The sequence below is a fragment of the Schistocerca gregaria genome, chromosome 11, assembly GCF_023897955.1.
Source record: "Schistocerca gregaria isolate iqSchGreg1 chromosome 11, iqSchGreg1.2, whole genome shotgun sequence".
Taxonomy (NCBI): domain Eukaryota; kingdom Metazoa; phylum Arthropoda; class Insecta; order Orthoptera; family Acrididae; genus Schistocerca; species Schistocerca gregaria.
The window spans coordinates 33,183,272-33,202,268 of NC_064930.1; positions in this window are offsets into that span (position 1 = coordinate 33,183,272).

The window sequence follows — 18,997 nt, forward strand, 5'->3', positions numbered from 1 at the left end:
GCATGGTGAGCGTTATATTCAATCCCGATGCAATTTCTGTCTTTCATCAAAACTGTGATCGTCCACAGATTACAGGAAGCCTCCAGATGTGCTTCGTAAAGAGTAGACAGTTTGAGACATTACTCCCATGGAGAAAAGTCAGCATGGTTCCCGTTATATTCAATTACGAATCAATTTCAATATTTCATCAAAACTCTGAACGTCCACAGATTACAGGAAGCCTCCAAATGTACTTCGGAAACTACTACTGGTGTCCCAGGAAGCGATCAAAGAGTAGACAGTTTGAGACATTACTCCCATGGAGAAAAGTCCGCATGGTGCCCGTTATATTCAACCCCGATGCACTTTCTGTCTTTCATCAAAACTCTGAACGTCCACAGATTACAGGAAGCCTCCAGATGTGCTTCGGAAACTACTACTGGTGTTCCAGGAATCGATCAAAGAGTAGACAGTTTGAAACATTACTCCCAGGGAGAAAAGTCCCCATGGTGCCCGTTATATTCAATCCCGATGCAATTTCTGTCTTTCATCAAAACTCTGAACGTCCACAGATTACAGGAAGCCTGCAGATGTGCTTCGGAGACTACTACTGGTTTTCCAGGAATAGATCAAAGAGTAGACAGTTTGAGACATTACTCCCATGAAGAAAAGTCCGCATGGTGAGCGTTATATTCAATCCCGATGCAATTTCTGTCTTTCATCAAAACTGTGAACGTCCACAGATTACAGGAAGCCTCCAGATGTGCTTCGGAAACTACTACTGGTGTTCCAGGAATCGATCAAATCGTAGACAGTTTGAGACATTACTCCCATGGAGAAAAGTCCGCATGGTGCCCGTTATATTCAATCCCGAATCAATTTCAATATTTCATCAAAACTCTGAACGTCCACAGATTACAGGAAGCCTCCAAATGTGCTTCGGAAACTACTACTGGTGTCCCAGGAAGCGATCAAAGAGTAGACAGTTTGAGACATTACTCCCATGGAGAAAAGTCCGCATGGTGCCCGTTATATTCAACCCCGATGCACTTTCTGTCTTTCATCAAAACTCTGAACGTCCACAGATTACAGGAAGCCTCCAGATGTGCTTCGGAAACTACTACTGGTGTTCCAGGAATCGATCAAAGAGTAGACAGTTTGACACATTACTCCCAGGGAGAAAAGTCCCCATGGTGCCCGTTATATTCAATCCCGATGCAATTTCTGTCTTCCATCAAAACTCTGAACGTCCACAGATTACAGGAAGCCTCCAGATGTGTTTCGGAGACTACTACTGGTGTTCCAGGAATCGATCAAAGAGTAGACAGTTTGAGTCATTACTCCCATGGAGAAAAGTTCGCATGGTGCCCGTTATATTCAATCACGATGCAATTTCTGTCTTTCATCAAAACGCTGAACGTCCACAGATCACAGGAAACCTCCAGATGTGCTTCGGAAACTACTACTGGTGTCCCAGGAATCGACCAAAGAGTAGACAGTTTGAGACATTACTCCCATGTAGATAAGTCCGCATGGTGCCCTTTATATTCAATCCCGATGCAATTTCTGTGTTTCATTAAAACTCTGAACGTCCACAGATTATAGGAAACCTCCAGATGTGCTTCGGTATCTACTACTGGTGTTCCAGAAATCGATCAAAGAGTAGACAGTATGAGACATTACTCCCATGAAGAAAAGTCATCATGGTGCCCGTTATATTCAATCCCGATGCAATTTCTGTCTTTCATCTAAACTCTGAACGTCCACAGATTACAGGAAGCCTCCAGATGTGCTTCGGAAACTACTACTGGTGTCCCAGGAAGCGATCAAAGAGTATACAGTTTGAGACATATCTCCCACGGAGAAAAGTCCGCATGGTGCCCGTTACATTCAATCCCGATGCAATTTCTGTCTTTCATCAAAACTCTGAACGTCCACAGATTACAGGAAGCCTCCAGATGTACTTCGGAAACTACTACTGGTGTTCCAGGAATCGATCAAAGAATAGACAGTTTGAGACATTACTCCCATGGAGAAAATTCCGCATGGTGCCCATTATATTTAACACCGATGCAATTTGTGTCTTTCATCAAAACTCTGAACGTCCACAGATTCCAGGAAAACTCCAGATGTGCTTCGGAAACTACTACTGGTGTTCCAGGAATCGATCAAAGAGTAGACAGTTTGACACATTACTCCCAGGGAGAAAAGTCCCCATGGTGCCCGTTATATTCAATCCCGATGCAATTTCTGTCTTTCATCAAAACTCTGAACGTCCACAGATTACAGGAAGCCTCCAGATGTGCTTCGGAAACTACTACTGGTGTCCCAGGAATCGATCAAAGAGTAGACAGTTTGAGTCATTACTCCCATGGAGAAAAGTTCGCATGGTGCCCGTTATATTCAATCACGATGCAATTTCTGTCTTTCGTCAAAACGCTGAACGTCCACAGATCACAGGAAACCTCCAGATGTGCTTCGGAAACTACTACTGGTGTCCCAGGAATCGACCAAAGAGTAGACAGTTTGAGACATTACTCCCATGGAGAAAAGTCCGCATGTTGCCCGTTATATTCAATCCCGATGCAATTTCTGTCTTTCATCAAAACTCTGAACGTCCACAGATTACAGGAAGCCTCCAGATGTGCTTCGGAAAGACTAGACAGTTTGAGACATTACTCCCATGGTGAAAAGTCCGCATGGGTCCCGTTATATTCAATCCCGATGCAATTTCTGTCTTTCATCAAAACTCTGAAGGTCCACAAATTACAGGAAGCCTCCAGATGTGCTTCGGAAACTACTACTGGTGTTCCAGGAATCGATCAAAGAGTAGACAGTTTGAGACATTACTCCCATGAGGAAAAGTCCTCATGGTGCCCGTTATATTAGATCCCGATGCAATTTCTGTCTTTCATCAAAACTGTGAACGTCCACAGATTACAGGAAGCCTCCAGATGTGCTTCGGAAACTACTACTGGTGTTCCAGGAATCGATCAAAGAGTAGACAGTTTGAGTCATTACTCCCATGGAGAAAAGTCCGCATGGTGCCCGTTATATTCAATCCCGATGCAATTTCTGTCCTTCATCAAAACTCTGAACGTCCACAGATTACAGGAAGCCTCCAGATGTGCTTTGGAAACTACTACTGGTGTCCCAGGAAGCGATCAAAGAGTAGACAGTTTGAGACATTAATCCCATGGAGAAAAGTCCGCATGGTGCCCGTTATAGCCAACTCCGATGCACTTTCTGTCTTTCATCAAAACTCTGAACGTCCACAGATTACAGGAAACCTCGAGATGTGCTTTGGAAACTACTACTGGTGTCCCAGGAATCGACCAAAGAGTAGACAGTTTGAGACATTACTCCCATGTAGATATGTCCGCATGGTGCCCATTATATTCAATCCCGATGCAATTTCTGTCTTTCATCAAAACTCTGAACGTCCACAGATTACAGGAAACCTCCAGATGTGCTTCGGAAACTACTACTGGTGTTCCAGGAATCGATCAAAGAGTAGACAGTTTGAGACATTACTCCCATGGAGAAAAGTCCGCATGGTGCCCGTTATATTCAATCCTGATGCAATTTCGGTCTTTCATCAAAACTCTGAACGTCCACTGATTGCAGGAAGCCTACAGATGTGCTTTGGAAACTACTACTGGTGTCCCAGGAAGCGATCAAAGAGTAGACAGTTTGAGACATTAATCCCATGGAGAAAAGTCCGCATGGTGCCCGTTATATTCAACCCCGATGCAATTTCTGTCTTTCATCAAAACTCTGAACGTCCACAGATTACAGGAAGCCTCCAGATGTGCTTCGGAAACTACTAGTGGTGTTCCAGGAATCGATCAAAGAGTAGACAGTTTGAGAAATTACTCCCATGGTGAAAAGTCCCCATGGTGCCCGTTATATTCAATCCCGATGCAATTTCTGTCTTTCATCAAAACTCTGAACGTCATCAGTTTACTTGAAGACTCCAGACGTGCTTCGGAAACTAGTAATGGTGTTCCAGGAATCGATCAAATCGTAGACAGTTTGAGACATTACTCCCATGGAGAAAAGTCCGCATGGTGAACGTTATATTCAATCCCGATGGAATTTCTGTCTTTCATCAAAACTCTGAACGTCCACAGATTACACGAAGCCTCCAGATGTGTTTCGGAAACTACTACTGGTGTTCCAGGAATCGATCAGAGAGTTGGAAAGTTTGAGACATTACTCCCATGGAGAAAATTCCGCATGGTGCCCGTTATATTCTATCCCGATGCAATTTCTGTCTTTCATCAAAACTCTGAACGTCCACAGATTACAGGAAGCCTCCAGATGTGCTTCGGTAACTACTACTGGTGTTCCAGAAATCGATCAAAGAGTAGACAGTATGAGACATTACTCCCATGAAGAAAAGTCATCATGGTGCACGTTATATTCAATCCCGATGCAATTTCTGTCTTTCATCTAAACTCTGAACGTCCACAGATTACAGGAAGCCTCCAGATGTGCTTCGGAAACTACTACTGGTGTCCCAGGAATCAATCAAAGAGTAGACTGTTTGAGTCATTACTCCCATGGAGAAAAGTCCACATGGTGCCCGTTATATTCAATCCCGATGCAATTTCTGTGTTTCATTAAAACTCTGAACGTCCACAGATTATAGGAAGCCTCCAGATGTGCTTCGGAAACTACTACTGGTGTCCCAGGAAGCGATCAAAGAGTATACAGTTTGAGACATATCTCCCACGGAGAAAAGTCCGCATGGTGCCCGTTACATTCAATCCCGATGCAATTTCTGTCTTTCATCATAACTCTGAACGTCCACAGATTACAGGAAGCCTCCAGATGTGCTTCGGAAACTACTACTGGTGTTCCAGGAATCGATCAAAGAATAGACAGTTTGAGACATTACTCCCATGGAGAATATTCCGCATGGTGCCCGTTATATTTAACACCGATGCAATTTGTGTCTTTCATCAAATCTCTGAACGTCCACAGATTCCTGGAAAAATCCAGATGTGCTTCGGAAACTACTACTGGTGTTCCAGGAATCGATCAAAGAGTAGACAGTTTGACACATTACTCCCAGGGAGAAAAGTCCCCATGGTGCCCGTTATCTTCAATCCCGATGCAATTTCTGTCTCTCATCAAAACTCTGAACGTCCACAGATTACAGGAAGCCTCCAGATGTGCTTCGGAAACTACTACTGGTGTCCCAGGAATCGATCAAAGAGTAGACAGTTTGAGTCATTACTCCCATGGAGAAAAGTTCGCATGGTGCCCGTTATATTCAATCACGATGCAATTTCTGTCTTTCATCAAAACGCTGAACGGCCACAGATCACAGGAAACCTCCAGATGTGCTTCGGAAAATACTACTGGTGTCCCAGGAATCGACCAAAGAGTAGACAGTTTGAAACATTACTCCCATGTAGATAAGTCCGCATGGTGCCCTTTATATTCAATCCCGATGCAATTCCTGTCTTTCACCAAAACTCTGAACGTCCACAGATTACAAGAAACCTCCAGATTGTGCTTCGGAGACTACTACTGGTGTTCCAGGAATCGATCAAAGAGTAGACAGTTTGACACATTACTCCCAGGGAGAAAAGTCCCCATGGTGCCCGTTATATTCAATCCCGATGCAATTTCTGTCTTTCATCAAAACTCTGAACGTCCACAGATTACAGGAAGCCTCCAGATGTGCTTCGGAGACTACTACTGGTGTTCCAGGAATCGATCAAAGAGTAGACAGTTTGAGACATTACTCCCATGGAGAAAAGTCCACATGGTGAGCGTTATATTCAATACCGATTCAATATCTGTCTTTCATCAAAACTCTGAACGTCCACAGATTACAGGAAGCCTCCAAATGTGCTTCGGAAACTACTACTGGTGTCCCAGGAAGCGATCATAGAGTAGACAGTATGAGACATTACTCCCATGAAGAAAAGTCCACATGGTGCCCGTTATATTCAATCCCGATGCAATTTCTGTCTTTCATCTAAACTCTGAACGTCCACAGATTACAGGAAGCCTCCAGATGTGCTTCGGAAACTACTACTGGTGTCCCAGGCAGCGATCAAAGAGTAGACAGTTTGAGACATTACTCCCATGGAGAAAAGTCCGCATGGTGAGCGTTATATTCAATCCCGATGAAATTTCTGTCTTTCATCAAAACCGTGAACGTCCACAGATTACAGGAAGCCTCCAGATGTGCTTCGTAAAGAGTAGACAGTTTGAGACATTACTCCCATGGAGAAAAGTCAGCATGGTTCCCGTTATATTCAATCCCGAATCAATTTCAATATTTCATCAAAACTCTGAACGTCCACAGATTACAGGAAGCCTCCAAATGTGCTTCGGAAACTACTACTGGTGTCCCAGGAAGCGATCAAAGAGTAGACAGTTTGAGACATTACTCCCATGGAGAAAAGTCCGCATGGTGCCCGTTATATTCAACCCCGATGCACTTTCTGTCTATCATCAAAACTCTGAACGTCCACAGATTACAGGAAGCCTCCAGATGTGCTTCGGAAACTACTACTGGTGTTCCAGGAATCGATCAAAGAGTAGACAGTTTGACACATTACTCCCAGGGAGAAAAGTCCCCATGGTGCCCGTTATATTCAATCCCGATGCAATTTCTGTCTTTCATCAAAACTCTGAACGTCCACAGATTACAGGAAGCCTCCAGATGTGCTTCGGAGACTACTACTGGTTTTCCAGGAATCGATCAAAGAGTAGACAGTTTGAGACATTACTCCCATGAAGAAAAGTCCGCATGGTGAGCGTTATATTCAATCCCGATGCAATTTCTGTCTTTCAACAAAACTGTGAACGTCAACAGATTACAGGAAGCCTCCAGATGTGCTTCGGAAACTACTACTGGTTTTCCAGGAATCGATCAAAGAGTAGACAGTTTGAGACATTACTCCCATGGAGAAAAGTCCGCATGGTGCCCGTTATATTCAATCCCGAATCAATTTCAATATTTCATCAAAACTCTGAACGTCCACAGATTACAGGAAGCCTCCAAATGTGCTTCGGAAACTACTACTGGTGTCCCAGGAAGCGATCAAAGAGTAGACAGTTTGAGACATTACTCCCATGGAGAAAAGTCCGCATGGTGCCCGTTATATTCAACCCCGATGCACTTTCTGTCTTACATCAAAACGCTGAACGTCCACAGATCACAGGAAACCTCCAGATGTGCTTCGGAAACTACTACTGGTGTCCCAGGAATCGACCAAAGAGTAGACAGTTTGAGACATTACTCCCATGTAGATAAGTCCGCATGGTGCCCTTTATATTCAATCCCGATGCAATTTCTGTCTTTCACCAAAACTCTGAACGTCCACAGATTACAAGAAACCTCCAGATTGTGCTTCGGAGACTACTACTGGTGTCCCAGGAATCGATCAAAGAGTAGACAGTTTGACACATTACTCCCAGGGAGAAAAGTCCCCATGGTGCCCGTTATATTCAATCCCGATGCAATTTCTGTCTTTCATCAAAACTCTGAACGTCCACAGATTACAGGAAGCCTCCAGATGTGTTTCTGAGACTACTACTGGTGTTCCAGGAATCGATCAAAGAGTAGACAGTTTGAGTCATTACTCCCATGGAGAAAAGTTCGCATGGTGCCCGTTATATTCAATCACGATGCAATTTCTGTCTTTCATCAAAACGCTGAACGTCCACAGATCACAGGAAACCTCCAGATGTGCTTCGGAAACTACTACTGGTGTCCCAGGAATCGACCAAAGAGTAGACAGTTTGAGACATTACTCCCATGTAGATAAGTCCGCATGGTGCCCTTTATATTCAATCCCGATGCAATTTCTGTGTTTCATTAAAACTCTGAACGTCCACAGATTATAGGAAACCTCCAGATGTGCTTCGGTATCTACTACTGGTGTTCCAGAAATCGATCAAAGAGTAGACAGTATGAGACATTACTCCTATGAAGAAATGTCATCATGGTGCACGTTATATTCAATCCCGATGCAATTTCTGTCTTTCATCTAAACTCTGAACGTCCACAGATTACAAGAAGCCTCCAGATGTGCTTCGGAAACTACTACTGGTGTCCCAGGAATCAATCAAAGAGTAGACTGTTTGAGTCATTACTCCCATGGAGAAAAGTCCACATGGTGCCCGTTATATTCAATCCCGATGCAATTTCTGTGTTTCATTAATACTCTGAACGTCCACAGATTATAGGAAGCCTCCAGATGTGCTTCGGAAACTACTACTGGTGTCCCAGGAAGCGATCAAAGAGTATACAGTTTGAGACATATCTCCCACGGAGAAAAGTCCGCATGGTGCCCGTTACATTCAATCCCGATGCAATTTCTGTCTTTCCTCAAAACTCTGAACGTCCACAGATTACAGGAAGCCTCCAGATGTGCTTCGGAAACTACTACTGGTGTTCCAGGAATCGATCAAAGAATAGACAGTTTGAGACATTACTCCCATGGAGAAAATTCCGCATGGTGCCCGTTATATTTAAAACCGATGCAATTTGTGTCTTTCATCAAAACTCTGAACGTCCACAGATTCCAGGAAAACTCCAGATGTGCTTCGGAAACTACTACTGGTGTTCCAGGAATTGATCAAAGAGTAGACAGTTTGACACATTACTCCCAGGGAGAAAAGTCCCCATGGTGCCCGTTATATTCAATCCCGATGCAATTTCTGTCTTTCATCAAAACTCTGAACGTCCACAGATTACAGGAAGCCTCCAGATGTGCTTCGGAAACTACTACTGGTGTCCCAGGAATCGATCAAAGAGTAGACAGTTTGAGTCATTACTCCCATGGAGAATAGTTCGCATGGTGCCCGTTATATTCAATCACGATGCAACTTCTGTCTTTCATCAAAACGCTGAACGTCCACAGATCACAGGAAACCTCCAAATGTGCTTCGGAAACTACTACTGGTGTCCCAGGAATCGACCAAAGAGTAGACAGTTTGAGACATTACTCCCATGTAGATAAGTCCGCATGGTGCCCTTTATATTCAATCCCGATGCAATTAGTGTCTTTCACCAAAACTCTGAACGTCCACAGATTACAAGAAACCTCCATATTGTGCTTCGGAGACTACTACTGGTGTTCCAGGAATCGATCAAAGAGTAGACAGTTTGACACATTACTCCCAGGGAGAAAAGTCCCCATGGTGCCCGTTATATTCAATCCCGATGCAATTTCTGTCTTTCATCAAAACTCTGAACGTCCACAGATTACAGGAAGCCTCCAGATGTGCTTCGGAGACTACTACTGGTGTTCCAGGAATCGATCAAAGAGTAGACAGTTTGAGACATTACTCCCATGGAGAAAAGTCCGCATGGTGAGCGTTATATTCAATACCGATGCAATTTCTGTCTTTCATCAAAACTGTGAACGTCCACAGATTACAGGAAGCCTCCAGATGTGCTTCGGAAACTACTACTGGTGTTCCAGGAATCGATCAAAGAGTAGACGGTTTGACACATTACTCCCATGGAGTAAAGTCCTCATGGTGAGCGTTATATTCAATCCCGGTGCAATTTCTGACTTTCACCAAAACTCTGAACGTCCACAGATTACAAGAAACCTCCAGATTGTGCTTCGGAGACTACTACTGGTGTTCCAGGAATCGATCAAAGAGTAGACAGTTTGACACATTACTCCCAGGGAGAAAAGTCCCCATGGTGCCCGTTGTATTCAATCCCGATGCAATTTCTGTCTTTCATCAAAACTCTGAACGTCCAAAGATTACAGGAAGCCTCCAGATGTGTTTCGGAGACTACTACTGGTATTCCAGGAATCGATCAAAGAGTAGACATTTTGAGTCATTACTCCCATGGAGAAAAGTTCGCATGGTGCCCGTTATATTCAATCACGATGCAATTTCTGTCTTTCATCAAAACGCTGAACGTGCACAGATCACAGGAAACCTCCAGATGTGCTTCGGAAACTACTACTGGTGTCCCAGGAATCGACCAAAGAGTAGACAGTTTGAGACATTACTCCCATGTAGATAAGTCCGCATGGTGCCCTTTATATTCAATCCCGATGCAATTTCTGTGTTTCATTAAATCTCTGAACGTCCACAGATTATAGGAAACCTCCAGATGTGCTTCGGTAACTACTACTGGTGTTTCAGAAATCGATCAAAGAGTAGACAGTATGAGACATTACTCCCATGAAGAAAAGTCATCATGGTGCCCGTTATATTCAATCCCGATGCAATTTCTGTCTTTCATCTAAACTCTGAACGTCCACAGATTACAGGAAGCCTCCAGATGTGCTTCGGAAACTACTACTGGTGTCCCAGGAATCAATCAAAGACTAGACTGTTTGAGTCATTACTCCCATGGAGAAAAGTCCACATGGTGCCCGTTATATTCAATCCCGATGCAATTTCTGTGTTTCATTAAAACTCTGAACGTCCACAGATTATAGGAAGCCTCCAGATGTGCTTCGGAAACTACTACTGGTGTCCCAGGAAGCGGTCAAAGAGTATACAGTTTAAGACATATCTCCCACGGAGAAAAGTCCGCATGGTGCCCGTTACATTCAATCCCGATGCAATTTCTGTCTTTCATCAAAACTCTGAACGTCCACAGATTACAGGAAGCCTCCAGATGTGCTTCGGAAACTACTACTGGTGTTCCAGGAATCGATCAAAGAATAGACAGTTTGAGACATTACTCCCATGGAGAAAATTTCGCATGGTGCCCGTTATATTTAACACCGATGCAATTTGTGTCTTTCATCAAAACTCTGAACGTCCACAGATTCCAGGAAAACTCCAGATGTGCTTCGGAAACTACTACTGGTGTTCCAGGAATCGATCAAAGAGTAGACAGTTTGACACATTACTCCCAGGGAGAAAAGTCCCCATGGTGCCCGTTATATTCAATCACGATGCAATTTCTGTCTTTCATCAAAACGCTGAACGTCCACAGATCACAGGAAACCTCCAGATGTGCTTCGGAAACTACTACTGGTGTCCCAGGAATCGACCAAAGAGTAGACAGTTTGAGACATTACTCCCATGTAGATAAGTCCGCATGGTGCCCTTTATATTCAATCCCGATGCAATATCTGTCTTTCTCCAAAACTCGGAACGTCCACAGATTACAAGAAACCTCCAGATTGTACTTCGGAGACTACTACTGGTGTTCCAGGAATCGATCAAAGAGTAGACAGTTTGACGCATTACTCCCAGGGAGAAAAGTCCCCATGGTGCCCGTTATATTCAATCCCGATGCAATTTCTGTCTTTCATCAAAACTCTGAACGTCCCCAGATTACAGGAAGCCTCCAGATGTGCTTCGGAGACTACTACTGGTGTTCCAGTAATCGATCAAAGAGTAGACAGTTTCAGACATTACTCCCATGGAGAAAAGTCCGCATGGTGAGCGTTATATTCAATACCGATGCAATTTCTGTCTTTCATAAAAACTGTGAACGTCCACAGATTACAGGAAGCCTCCAGATGTGCTTCGGAAACTACTACTGGTGTTCCAGGAATCGATCAAAGAGTAGACAGTTTGACACATTACTCCCAGGGAGAAAAGTCCCCATGGTGCCCGTTATATTCAATCCCGATGCAATTTCTGTCTTTCATCAAAACTCTGAACGTCCACAGATTACAGGAAGCCTCCAGATGTGCTTCGGAGACTACTACTGGTGTTCCAGGAATCGATCAAAGAGTAGACAGTTTGAGACATTGCTCCAATGGAGAAAAGTCCGCATGGTGAGCGTTATATACAATACCGATGCAATTTCTGTCGTTCATCAAAACTGTGAACGTCCACAGATTACAGGAAGCCTCCAGATGTGCTTCGTAAAGAGTAGACAGTTTGAGACATTACTCCCATGGAGAAAAGTCCGCATGGTTCCCGTTATATTCAATCCCGAATCAATTTCAATATTTCATCAAAACTCTGAACGTCCACAGATTACAGGAAGCCTCCAAATGTGCTTCGGAAACTACTACTGGTGTCCCAGGAATCGACCAAAGAGTAGACAGTTTGAGACATTACTCCCATGTAGATAAGTCCGCATGGTGCCCTTTATATTCAATCCCGATGCAATTTCTGTGTTTCATTAAAACTCTGAACGTCCACAGATTATAGGAAACCTCCAGATGTGCTTCGGTATCTACTACTGGTGTTCCAGAAATCGATCAAAGAGTAGACAGTATGAGACATTACTCCCATGAAGAAATGTCATCATGGTGCACGTTATATTCAATCCCGATGCAATTTCTGTCTTTCATCTAAACTCTGAACGTCCACAGATTACAAGAAGCCTCCAGATGTGCTTCGGAAACTACTACTGGTGTCCCAGGAATCAATCAAAGAGTAGACTGTTTGAGTCATTACTCCCATGGAGAAAAGTCCACATGGTGCCCGTTATATTCAATCCCGATGCAATTTCTGTGTTTCATTAATACTCTGAACGTCCACAGATTATAGGAAGCCTCCAGATGTGCTTCGGAAACTACTACTGGTGTCCCAGGAAGCGATCAAAGAGTATACAGTTTGAGACATATCTCCCACGGAGAAAAGTCCGCATGGTGCCCGTTACATTCAATCCCGATGCAATTTCTGTCTTTCCTCAAAACTCTGAACGTCCACAGATTACAGGAAGCCTCCAGATGTGCTTCGGAAACTACTACTGGTGTTCCAGGAATCGATCAAAGAATAGACAATTTGAGACATTACTCCCATGGAGAAAATTCCGCATGGTGCCCGTTATATTTAAAACCGATGCAATTTGTGTCTTTCATCAAAACTCTGAACGTCCACAGATTCCAGGAAAACTCCAGATGTGCTTCGGAAACTACTACTGGTGTTCCAGGAATTGATCAAAGAGTAGACAGTTTGACACATTACTCCCAGGGAGAAAAGTCCCCATGGTGCCCGTTATATTCAATCCCGATGCAATTTCTGTCTTTCATCAAAACTCTGAACGTCCACAGATTACAGGAAGCCTCCAGATGTGCTTCGGAAACTACTACTGGTGTCCCAGGAATCGATCAAAGAGTAGACAGTTTGAGTCATTACTCCCATGGAGAATAGTTCGCATGGTGCCCGTTATATTCAATCACGATGCAATTTCTGTCTTTCATCAAAACGCTGAACGTCCACAGATCACAGGAAACCTCCAAATGTGCTTCGGAAACTACTACTGGTGTCCCAGGAATCGACCAAAGAGTAGACAGTTTGAGACATTACTCCCATGTAGATAAGTCCGCATGGTGCCCTTTATATTCAATCCCGATGCAATTAGTGTCTTTCACCAAAACTCTGAACGTCCACAGATTACAAGAAACCTCCATATTGTGCTTCGGAGACTACTACTGGTGTTCCAGGAATCGATCAAAGAGTAGACAGTTTGACACATTACTCCCAGGGAGAAAAGTCCCCATGGTGCCCGTTATATTCAATCCCGATGCAATTTCTGTCTTTCATCAAAACTCTGAACGTCCACAGATTACAGGAAGCCTCCAGATGTGCTTCGGAGACTACTACTGGTGTTCCAGGAATCGATCAAAGAGTAGACAGTTTGAGACATTACTCCCATGGAGAAAAGTCCGCATGGTGAGCGTTATATTCAATACCGATGCAATTTCTGTCTTTCATCAAAACTGTGAACGTCCACAGATTACAGGAAGCCTCCAGATGTGCTTCGGAAACTACTACTGGTGTTCCAGGAATCGATCAAAGAGTAGACAGTTTGACACATTACTCCCATGGAGTAAAGTCCTCATGGTGAGCGTTATATTCAATCCCGGTGCAATTTCTGACTTTCACCAAAACTCTGAACGTCCACAGATTACAAGAAACCTCCAGATTGTGCTTCGGAGACTACTACTGGTGTTCCAGGAATCGATCAAAGAGTAGACAGTTTGACACATTACTCCCAGGGAGAAAAGTCCAAATGGTGCCCGTTGTATTCAATCCCGATGCAATTTCTGTCTTTCATCAAAACTCTGAACGTCCAAAGATTACAGGAAGCCTCCAGATGTGTTTCGGAGACTACTACTGGTATTCCAGGAATCGATCAAAGAGTAGACATTTTGAGTCATTACTCCCATGGAGAAAAGTTCGCATGGTGCCCGTTATATTCAATCACGATGCAATTTCTGTCTTTCATCAAAACGCTGAACGTGCACAGATCACAGGAAACCTCCAGATGTGCTTCGGAAACTACTACTGGTGTCCCAGGAATCGACCAAAGAGTAGACAGTTTGAGACATTACTCCCATGTAGATAAGTCCGCATGGTGCCCTTTATATTCAATCCCGATGCAATTTCTGTGTTTCATTAAATCTCTGAACGTCCACAGATTATAGGAAACCTCCAGATGTGCTTCGGTAACTACTACTGGTGTTTCAGAAATCGATCAAAGAGTAGACAGTATGAGACATTACTCCCATGAAGAAAAGTCATCATGGTGCCCGTTATATTCAATCCCGATGCAATTTCTGTCTTTCATCTAAACACTGAACGTCCACAGATTACAGGAAGCCTCCAGATGTGCTTCGGAAACTACTACTGGTGTCCCAGGAATCAATCAAAGACTAGACTGTTTGAGTCATTACTCCCATGGAGAAAAGTCCACATGGTGCCCGTTATATTCAATCCCGATGCAATTTCTGTGTTTCATTAAAACTCTGAACGTCCACAGATTATAGGAAGCCTCCAGATGTGCTTCGGAAACTACTACTGGTGTCCCAGGAAGCGGTCAAAGAGTATACAGTTTAAGACATATCTCCCACGGAGAAAAGTCCGCATGGTGCCCGTTACATTCAATCCCGATGCAATTTCTGTCTTTCATCAAAACTCTGAACGTCCACAGATTACAGGAAGCCTCCAGATGTGCTTCGGAAACTACTACTGGTGTTCCAGGAATCGATCAAAGAATAGACAGTTTGAGACATTACTCCCATGGAGAAAATTTCGCATGGTGCCCGTTATATTTAACACCGATGCAATTTGTGTCTTTCATCAAAACTCTGAACGTCCACAGATTCCAGGAAAACTCCAGATGTGCTTCGGAAACTACTACTGGTGTTCCAGGAATCGATCAAAGAGTAGACAGTTTGACACATTACTCCCAGGGAGAAAAGTCCCCATGGTGCCCGTTATATTCAATCACGATGCAATTTCTGTCTTTCATCAAAACGCTGAACGTCCACAGATCACAGGAAACCTCCAGATGTGCTTCGGAAACTACTACTGGTGTCCCAGGAATCGACCAAAGAGTAGACAGTTTGAGACATTACTCCCATGTAGATAAGTCCGCATGGTGCCCTTTATATTCAATCCCGATGCAATATCTGTCTTTCTCCAAAACTCGGAACGTCCACAGATTACAAGAAACCTCCAGATTGTACTTCGGAGACTACTACTGGTGTTCCAGGAATCGATCAAAGAGTAGACAGTTTGACACATTACTCCCAGGGAGAAAAGTCCCCATGGTGCCCGTTATATTCAATCCCGATGCAATTTCTGTCTTTCATCAAAACTCTGAACGTCCCCAGATTACAGGAAGCCTCCAGATGTGCTTCGGAGACTACTACTGGTGTTCCAGTAATCGATCAAAGAGTAGACAGTTTCAGACATTACTCCCATGGAGAAAAGTCCGCATGGTGAGCGTTATATTCAATACCGATGCAATTTCTGTCTTTCATAAAAACTGTGAACGTCCACAGATTACAGGAAGCCTCCAGATGTGCTTCGGAAACTACTACTGGTGTTCCAGGAATCGATCAAAGAGTAGACAGTTTGACACATTACTCCCAGGGAGAAAAGTCCCCATGGTGCCCGTTATATTCAATCCCGATGCAATTTCTGTCTTTCATCAAAACTCTGAACGTCCACAGATTACAGGAAGCCTCCAGATGTGCTTCGGAGACTACTACTGGTGTTCCAGGAATCGATCAAAGAGTAGACAGTTTGAGACATTACTCCAATGGAGAAAAGTCCGCATGGTGAGCGTTATATACAATACCGATGCAATTTCTGTCGTTCATCAAAACTGTGAACGTCCACAGATTACAGGAAGCCTCCAGATGTGCTTCGTAAAGAGTAGACAGTTTGAGACATTACTCCCATGGAGAAAAGTCCGCATGGTTCCCGTTATATTCAATCCCGAATCAATTTCAATATTTCATCAAAACTCTGAACGTCCACAGATTACAGGAAGCCTCCAAATGTGCTTCGGAAACTACTACTGGTGTCCCAGGAAGCGATCAAAGAGTAGACAGTTTGAGACATTACTCCCATGGAGAAAAGTCCGCATGGTGCCCGTTATATTCAACCCCGATGCACTTTCTGTCTTTCATCAAAAATCTGAACGTCCACAGATTACAGGAAGCCTCCAGATGTGCTTCGGAAACTACTACTGGTGTTCCAGGAATCGACCAAGGAGTAGACAGTTTGAGACATTACTCCCATGGAGAAAAGTCCCCATGGAGCCCGGTATATTCAATCCCGATGCAATTTCTGTCTTTCATCAAAACTCTCAACGTCCACAGTTGACAGGAAGCCTCCAGATGTGCTTCGGAAACTACTACTGTTGTCTTAGGTACCGACCAAAGGGTTGACAGTTTGAGACATTACTCCCATGGAGAAAAGTCCGCATGGTGCACGTTATATTCAATCCCGATGCAATTTCTGTCTTTCATCAAAACTCTGAACGTCCACAGATTACAGGAAGCCTCCAGATGTGCTTCGCAAACTACTACTGGTGTCCCAGGAATCGAACAAAGCGTAGACAGTTTGAGACATTACTCCCATGGAGAAAAGTCTGAATTGTGCCCGATGCCGATGCAATATCTGTCGTTCATCAAAACTCTGAACGTCCACAGATTACAGGAAGCCTCCAGATGCGCTTCGGAAACTACTACTGGTGTTCCAGGAATCGATCAAAGAGTAGACAGTTTGAAACATTACTCCAATGGAGAAAAGTCCGCATGGTGCCCGTTATATTCAATCCCGATGCAATTTCTGTCTTTCATCAAAACGCTGAACGTCCACAGATTACAGGAAGCCTCCAGATGTGCTTCAGAAACTACTACTGGTGTCCCAGGAATCGACCAAATAGTAGACAGTTTGAGACATTACTCCCATGTAGATAAGTCCGCATGGTGCCCGTTATATTCAATCCCGAAGCAATTTCTGTCTTTCACCAAAACTCTGAACGCCCACAGATTACTAGAAAGCTCCAGATTGTGTTTCGCAAACTACTACTGGTTTTCCAGGAATCGATCAAAGAGTAGACAGTTTGAGACATTACTCCCATGGAGAAAAGTCCGAATGGTGTCCGTTATCTTCAATCCCGATGCAATTTCTGTCTTTCATCAAAACTCTGAACGTCCACAGATTACAGGAAGCCTCCAGATTGCTTCGGAAAGAGTAGACAGTTTGAGACATTACTCCCATAGAGAAAAGTCCGCATGGGTCCCGTTATATTCAATCCCGATGCAATTTCTGTCTTTCATCAAAACTCTGAACGTCCACAAATTACAGGAAGCCTCCAGATGTGCTTCGGAAACTAGTACTGGTGTTCCAGGAATCGACCAAGGAGTAGACAGTTTGAGACATTACTCCCATGGAGAAAAGTCCCCATGGAGCCCGGTATATTCAATCCCGATGCAATTTCTGTCTTTCATCAAAACTCTCAACGTCCACAGATGACAGGAAGCCTCCAGATGTGCTTCAGAAACTACTACTGTTGTCTTAGGTACCGACCAAAGGGTTGACAGTTTGAGACATTACTCCCATGGAGAAAAGTCCGCATGGTGCACGTTATATTCAATCCCGATGCAATTTCTGTCTTTCATCAAAACTCTGAACGTCCACAAATGACAGGAAGCCTCCAGATGTGCTTCGGATACTACTACTGGTGTTCCAGGAATCGATCAAAGAGTAAACAGTTTGAGACATTACTCTCATGAAGAAAAGTCCTCATGGTGCCACTTATATTCAATCCCGATGCAATTTCTGTCTTTCATCAAAACTCTGAACGACCACAGATTACAGGAAGCCTCCAGATGTGCTTTGGAAACTACTACTGGTGTCCCAGGAAGCGATCAAAGAGTAGACAGTTTGAGACATTACTCCCATGGAGAAAAGTCCGCATGGTGCCCGTTATATTCAACCCCGATGCACTTTCTGTCTTTCATCAAAAATCTGAACGTCCACAGATTACAGGAAGCCTCCAGATGTGCTTCGGAAACTACTACTGGTGTTCCAGGAATCGACCAAGGAGTAGACAGTTTGAGACATTACTCCCATGGAGAAAAGTCCCCATGGAGCCCGGTATATTCAATCCCGATGCAATTTCTGTCTTTCATCAAAACTCTCAACGTCCACAGTTGACAGGAAGCCTCCAGATGTGCTTCGGAAACTACTACTGTTGTCTTAGGTACCGACCAAAGGGTTGACAGTTTGAGACATTACTCCCATGGAGAAAAGTCCGCATGGTGCACGTTATATTCAATCCCGACGCAATTTCTGTCTTTCATCAAAACTCTGTACGTCCACAGATTACAGGAAGCCTCCAGATGTGCTTCGCAAACTACTACTGGTGTCCCAGGAATCGAACAAAGCGTAGACAGTTTGAGACATTACTCCCATGGAGAAAAGTCTGAATTGTGCCCGATGCCGATGCAATATCTGTCGTTCATCAAAACTCTGAACGTCCACAGATTACAGGAAGCCTCCAGATGCGCTTCGGAAACTACTACTGGTGTTCCAGGAATCGATCAAAGAGTAGACAGTTTGAAACATTACTCCAATGGAGAAAAGTCCGCATGGTGCCCGTTATATTCAATCCCGATGCAATTTCTGTCTTTCATCAAAACGCTGAACGTCCACAGATTACAGGAAGCCTCCAGATGTGCTTCAGAAACTACTACTGGTGTCCCAGGAATCGACCAAATAGTAGACAGTTTGAGACATTACTCCCATGTAGGTAAGTCCGCATGGTGCCCGTTATATTCAATCCCGAAGCAAT